The sequence below is a fragment of the Phoca vitulina genome, unplaced genomic scaffold (assembly GCF_004348235.1).
Source record: "Phoca vitulina isolate PV1807 unplaced genomic scaffold, GSC_HSeal_1.0 scaffold21, whole genome shotgun sequence".
Lineage (NCBI taxonomy): Eukaryota > Metazoa > Chordata > Mammalia > Carnivora > Phocidae > Phoca > Phoca vitulina.
This window is the reverse complement of record NW_022589724.1, coordinates 12442500-12449748: the sequence shown is the minus strand read 5'-3', so window position 1 is coordinate 12449748 and position 7249 is coordinate 12442500. Positions and strand designations below refer to the sequence as shown.

Sequence of the window (7249 nt, the reverse complement as noted above, 5' to 3'; positions counted from 1 at the left end):
CAAAAGCTAAAGACATGCTACCCAAAAGTTCATCAGTATTTCTCAGCTTCTGCCTGTTTCTACTCTAAATGTAGTAGATATTTTTTTTTTTAAGATTTTGTTCATTTATTTGACAGAGAAAGATAGTGAAAGCGGGAACACAAGCAGGGGGAGTGGGAGAAGCAGGCTTCCCGCGGAGCAGGGAGCCTGATGCAGGGCTTGATCCCAGGACCCTGGGACCATGACCTGAGCCAAAGGCAGACGCTTAACGACTGAGCCACCCAGGCACCCCTGTAGTAGCTATTCTGTTAGGAGGTGGTATTCAAAGGGGGAGGTTGAAGCATCCAGAGAATAATGTGTTTTGACTCCCAGAGAGATAGTAAAGTCATTTTCTTTTTCTTTCTTTCTTTTTTTAAAGCAAGCCCTAGAGGAAGGAAAGAAGGAAGGAAGGAAGGAAGGAAGGAAGGAAGGAAGGAAGGAAGGGAGGAAGAAAGGAAGGAAGGAAGAAAGGAAGGGAGGGAGGGAGGGAGGGAGGGAGAGAGAGAGAGAGAGAGAGAGAAAGAAAGAAAGAAAGAAAGAAAGAAAGAAAGAAAGAAAGAAAGAAAGAAAGAAAGAAAAGAAAGAAAGAAAGAAAACGCTGCTTTATTTTTTTTTTAAGTACACTCCACACCCAATGTGGGGCTTGAACTCACAACCCTGAGATCAAGAGTTGCATGCTCTACTGACTGATCCAGCCAGGTGCCCCAGTAAAGTCATTTTCTAACAAGAGTTTGGGGAGCCTTTCTTTTAATAAATATGGCTGCACATTGACTGTAAGGGTTTCCTCAATTATACAAAAATATAAGAAATCCTAAAAAGGATCCAGAATTATAGTTATTTTCTGCTATAAGACTAGAGAAATTTTTCTGGATTCCACATCTGGAGATTGAGATGAAATTCAAAGTTGTAAAATCTGGGTTTTCAACACCATGGATGTACCTTTAAAATAAATATGTTAATATGCCCAAAACTTAGAGGCCCTTTGTAGAAAAGCACTAGGAAAAGAAATACTTAGGGATAAGCCCCACCCCTCTTCTACCCAAGTTAATGGATAGTTCTATGCCCTTGATGTGTCAGAGCAAGGAAGAAAGTAGGATATCCAGAATTGATCTCTCTCCTAAAGATACATGTATGCATCTCCAAACCTTCTACTTTACGTTTCTACTGGAATAGCCCATCAAACTGTACTTAAAAAACTGAAGTCCCAGGGGCACCTGGATGGCTCAGTCGGTTAAACGTCTGATTCAGCTCAGGTCATGATTCCGGGGTCCCCTGCATCAAGCCCTGCATAGGGCTCTGTGCTCAGAGGGGAGTCTGCTTGTCCTTCTCCCTCTCTCTGCCCCCTGCTCGTGCTCTCTCTCTCTCTCAAATAAATAAAATCTTAAACAAAACAACTCCCCCCAAAGTCCCAATTCCTAATTCCTGCTTCTAAAAATATTTCCCCTTTTCTAACTTTCTTATTTCTATCAATGGCATCCCTTAAGTGATGCTCAGAGTGGATATTTCCCAGATAAGGCAAAAGCCTAGGGAACAGAGACCTACCTGGTATAGAAGCTTCTGAAATGCAAGTCAAGAGGGAGACATGAATGATACCAGAGAGTTAACTGATGGAGTAAGGCCCGTGAGGAGGTAGAGAGGGATAAAATTCAGACCACAGGTAGCTTTGGCTTTAGATTAGCTTTAGATCAGAGGATTAGCTTTAGACCAGATGAGGGAGATGAAGATAATTTTGCATACTGGAGATGAGGCACAGAGACTTAAGGTAATTGCTCTTTAACACTTTTTATTTTCTGTGTAAGGTATTAAATGCGGCCATCTTGTAAGAGTGATGAGGTAAGGTGAGACACAGAAGGGGTAGAGAGTTTGCAGAGAATAGAGAAATTAAAAATAACTCAAACTTCAATGAGGAATAGGACAGCTGATCAGTGATGTGTCATGGAAGGTCCAGCTGTTTTTCCATGTGGGTTAGATAAAAAGTTAAGGGGACAAAAGAACAGAAAATTTTGCCAATCAGTAATTGATCTGAAGAGCTGAGAATTTAGGTTAGATAGGGGAGAGACAAATAGACTGGAAGAAAATGGAAAAATCAAATACTGGAGGTCTTGTTAAGATCAAAGACCAGTTTTAAAAGAGCAAGGAGTGAAAGAAGTGGAATACTGAAGCCAGAGGGTACTAGAGTTACGATTATGGAGGTGTGGTTTGGGGCAACTGACAAGATTCAAGTTTTGTCTGTGACTGGGGGGTGACTAAAATTACATGGAGGTCAGGACATTGAGAAGGTCAAGAAGTTATTGGATAGGTGCTCCCCCCAGACACCGTGGTCACCCACGGATATTAAGGGACTGGACATGGATCAGGGGCCAGAGGCAAATGTGGGGGAAGGACTAGGAAGACAGTAGTTTGAGTCAAGGAAGGGAACTGTGGTATAACCTAGTGGCCTGAAATTCAACAGAGGAAAATGTTCTACTTGAGGGTATAGGAGTAATAGCCTGCAAATGACAATGGGATGTAAGAATGATGCTGTTTCTTCTGGCACTTGTGGTTGATGGAGCGTGGAAAGGGCAGTAGGGGAAGTAGTGTCCTTTGGGGAGAACCTGTGTCTGTTAGGTCAAAAGGAAGAGGTCAAAGACGTAGAGGACCTGAGTTAACATGAGCTGGGGTAGAAGTGAGGGGAAAATGGGGAAGCTGGTCTTGGAAGTGGAAGTATAGAATGTGGACCACTTCCCATAGGGAACTATTCCCCACCAATCCAGTTTTTATTTATCCTATATTCTCTGCACTTCTAAAAATTAATGTCTTCAAGTGCAGAAACTGAAGGGCATCCCTCAGTATTCAGACTGCCTGATTCATTGTAGAATGCTGGTCATCTACAATGATGACCTGTTTGTTTTATAGAGATAGGAACAGTGTATGATTGCCTAGTGGAGGGAGTGAAATTCTTGAAGAATTCTTCAGTTCTGGGTATCAATAACAACACAATGAGGCTTCAAATCACAGATGGGTGATGGGAGATAGTCAACTTATCAGAGAGCACTGAGGTTGAAATTTAAGGGGACTTCCCAATGCCATTTAAGTGAACCCATTGGATGCTAACCTCTTCCACACACACACAAATTTATCAAGTCCAGCATAACTGGAGGAACCTATCACTTCAGAGAGAAAAACATACATTTTTTTAATCTTTCTAATGAGACGTCTCTTCAGATGAAACTGTAGTGAAAAAATGGCAGGAGTGAGATTTCAAGTCACAAATAGCCAAGTGCATACCTGTTTCATGCCTGAACTTGTGTCATTAGACAGTCAATTCACCCCTCCAGGGTGCAAAATTTTAATAGTCTTTACCGACATGTGCACACTGGTGGTGGGGTGTTGGCAGCAGCAGGGCCGGGGAGGAGTGGATAGGTAAGAGAGGAAAGAAGTTATCATGTATCAGCCAGGCCTTATGCTATATGCTTTTTAGACAGAATCTCATTTAATCCTCACAGCAACAATGACATAAACATTATTATCTCCACTTTACAGATTAGGAAACTGGGAATCAGTCACATAATTATTAAGGGGTGACGCCGAGACTTCAAAGATCCTGGGTTTTTACTGTAGCAAAATGCATACTCATGTACAGGTGGGAGGGATGGCAACTTCCACAAGGGCTTAACAAATAAAAGGAGAAGTTGAACTGAAGTAAGTGTAGTGATGTTTGGTATGCCAAGGACAATTATATCCTTGATTCACTTGGCATGAGCTGAATAGGGAGAGAAGACAGGGCTCTGTGCCTTCCAACCATATCTTTCCTCTTGTCCTAGATGTGGGCTCCATGGGACTACAAACCAGTCCTTGCTGCCAAGTCACTTTTATGCTTCCAATCTCTGAAAGCCAAGCAGGGTATAACCACAGCCTGACAGAACAACAAAGACCCAATCCTCTTATCATATAGACCAAGAGACTGAAGCCCAGAGAGAGGTAAGGACTTATTCAAGAGCAGGCACAGAAGTATGATCAAAACCACAACTGGAACCTCGTGTTTTCCAGGCAAGGTTGGCCCTGGGGAATCAGCAGTTCTATGCCACACTTCCTCAAATGCTTAGTGTTCAAGTTCAGTTGCATCTTCCTGGGGATTCTCTAGAATTCCCCATACAAAGATATGTCAGTGAGGATAAAGAGCATATATTCACATTCAGGGGAGATAAATATCCATAACACTAATGTGAGGAATGACTGGTGAGAAACCAGAAGACCCATTATGAAGTCAGAATTCCAGGTTAGAAATGGATCTTCAGAAAAACTCTGGTTCTAGGCTGTTTCAAAGCAGGGGACCTGATGTGGATGGTGATGTCCACTCAGTACCTCGCTTTGTAAAGCCTGTGTCTCTCCATACAGCCAGTGTTCCCACTCTGGTTTAGAACTCCTTGACCTTGGGGCGCCTGGGTGGCTCAGTCGTTAAGCGTCTGCCTTAGGCTCAGGTCATGATCCCAGGGTCCTGGGATCGAGCCCCACATAGAGCCCCGCATCCGTCTCCCTGCTCGCCGGGAAGCCTGCTTCTCCCTCTCCCATTCCCCCTGCTTGTGTTCCTGCTCTTGCTGTCTCTCTGTCAAATAAATAAAACTTTAAAAAAAAAAAAAAAAGAACTCCTTGACCTTCCCATCAGAGAATTACAATCAGAGAACATGGATCTGCTTCCTACAACATACACTACTTTTGTGGCAATGAGAAAAATGTGCCCATGCCCTGCAGCCCTTGCCTCACGGGTTAGTGCGCTGAGCGCAGGCTAGATTTCTGCCCTGACTCTCCTCCTCCAGGCACTCCATTGCATAGCAACTTACACAACAATACTGGGCACTGGCCCTTTCTCTTCCTCCTTCAAAGAGCCCAGATAACTCAGGAGAATCTTTCTATCCATGTACTTACAACTGCGCACAGGATCTTATCAACAAATCAGGTGTGGGTGTAGGAGAGGGCGTTACTCAAGTATATGCAACTCTGATGGGAATTGCTCAGTTTTAATTGGAGTTTGTTCCACTTATTCCTCAATTAGAGTCTGAGAAAAAACCCACTTCAGCTCCTAATATTGGGGTCTTTCAGACTTTCCTAATTTAAAGTTGGCATGTGGGGCACCTGGGTGGCTCAGTCAGTTATGGCTCAGGTCATGATCTCAGGGTCCTGGGATGGAGCCCTGAGCAGGGCTCCCTGATCAGTGGGGAGTCTGCTTCTCCCTCTTCCTCTGTGCTCTCTCTCTCGCTCTCTCAAGTAAATAAATAAAATCTTTAAAAAAAAATAAAGTTGGCCTTTTTTTCCCCACCATCTTGGAGTCTGTGGAGGCCTGCTGGGAACAGGACTCCTATAACGCCAAATAATGTCTGGAAGGCTGTGGTCCAAGGCCATTTTTGCTGGCTATAAGCGGGGTCTCCGAACCAGAGGGAGCACACAGCTCTTCTTAAAATCGAAGGTGTTTATGCTCGAGATGAAACGGAATTCTATCTAGGCAAGAGATGTGCTTATGTGTACAAAGCAAAGAACAACACAGTGACTCCTGGTGGCAAACCAAACAAAACCAGAGTAATCTGGGGAAAAGTAACTCATGCTCATGGAAACAGTGGCATGGTTTGTGCCAAATTCCGAAGCAACCTTCCTGCTAAAGCCATTGGCCACAGAATCCGTGTGATGCTGTACCCCTCAAGGATTTAAATTTAATGAAAAGTAAATAAAGGTGTAGATTTGTTCTGTTGTATTTTTGTTAAAAAATAATAATAATAATAATAAAGTTGGCATGTGATTCTTACCACCTTCTTATTGGAGTAGTGTCTGACATGCATAGCTCAAAGCATGCCTAGTGAGTGAAGGAAGGAAAAAGGGACGAAAGAAAAGAGGTAGGGGTGGGGGAAGGAGCAAGGATGGAGAATCCTCTGTGACAGAGATCATATCTATATGATGAAGAATACAGAATTCCAGGAGCAGCCTTGGGCCACGCTCTGTTCAGAGAGTGGATACAGGATTAATTTGGGCTCAATGGTACGCTGTGTGGCAATGATCTCCATATGTCTTTCCCCCTACCCCTAGTTTGCATGTCTGCAATTGCCAGACAATGCTGTAGTGGATGTGTTTGGCCCCCGAGAGATAAGAACGCATCGCTTAATAATATGCTTTCTGAGATTCTTCACTTGACTAGTGAGTACGTACAGCTTCCTGAAATGTAGGTTCCCCAAATGCACAGGTCACTCTCAACCACAGCATCAGCTACTGAATGGAGAGAATTATGAGAGTCATGGCTACCAGATTTAATGATGTCCGAAAACCCATTTTGGGGGCAGAATGATATGCTAAGAGAATAAACAGGAGAGACTCCTTGCAGCAAGTAGAAGTCATGTTAAGGGCAGTGCCCGGCCCCAAAGGAAATGGGCAAAGACATTGTTGACATGCCATTCTGGGGAAATCAAAAAGCTCCAGTGCTTTGGCTTGGGTAGTGATGAAATGAGTTCTTGCTCATCTCATCATTGGCACTATCATAATCATTATCAACAATAACAACACCAACGTCAGCAAATATTTATTGGGTGCCTTCTCTGTAAAACTGTCAACAGGATCTTTGGGCCGAGGTTCTGAAAGACCTTCTCTTCTTTAAAAAACCTTCGGAGAGAGCCTTAAAAATAAGGAATATTATCAATTTTAGATTTATAGATTGAAGCAGGTAGGTTTCCATAGACTTTTTGAATAAAAAAGAAAATTCACTCCCCAAATTTGAAAGGTACCAAAGCGTAGACTAAGAAAAGTAAGTCTCCCTTAAGCTTTAGTAGCCACCTTTTTTTTTGCATCCCACCAATACTCCACATCCTCCTATCCACCCTCTGCTTAGTAGCCATCTTTATTAGCAATAAATTTGTGTCTTGAAATTTTGTTTCATCTTAAGTGAGAATTTGTCATTTATTTTATGGCTCTCTCTCTTTCTTAACCTCTCTCCTTGCCTATCTTTTTTTTTTTTTTTTACCTCCACTCAGCCCTCTGGGTCCCTAATTCAGAACTAGGTCTCATAATAGTGGATCAGAGCTGATATTAAGGATAAGGCAGATCGAGTCATGTACCATTGGGTATCTTGGCTTATATCCTGGTTGCAAGGCTATGATCTTGACCTTGGCCTCCTTAGGCCTGCAGTTCATTAGAAGTTATGGTCCCAGGCAGCAGTTAGCAGTAGTTAATTTTCATTCTCTTTTCATGGTGTTGAAGATGCACCACTACTGCT

The 7249-nt window shown here is 43.0% G+C and overlaps 1 pseudogene; it reads left to right on the top strand.

Moving 5' to 3' along the window:
• Positions 1–5329: 5329 nt before the first annotated feature.
• LOC116641301 lies at positions 5330–5730 on the top strand (annotated as a pseudogene).
• Positions 5731–7249: the final 1519 nt, after the last annotated feature.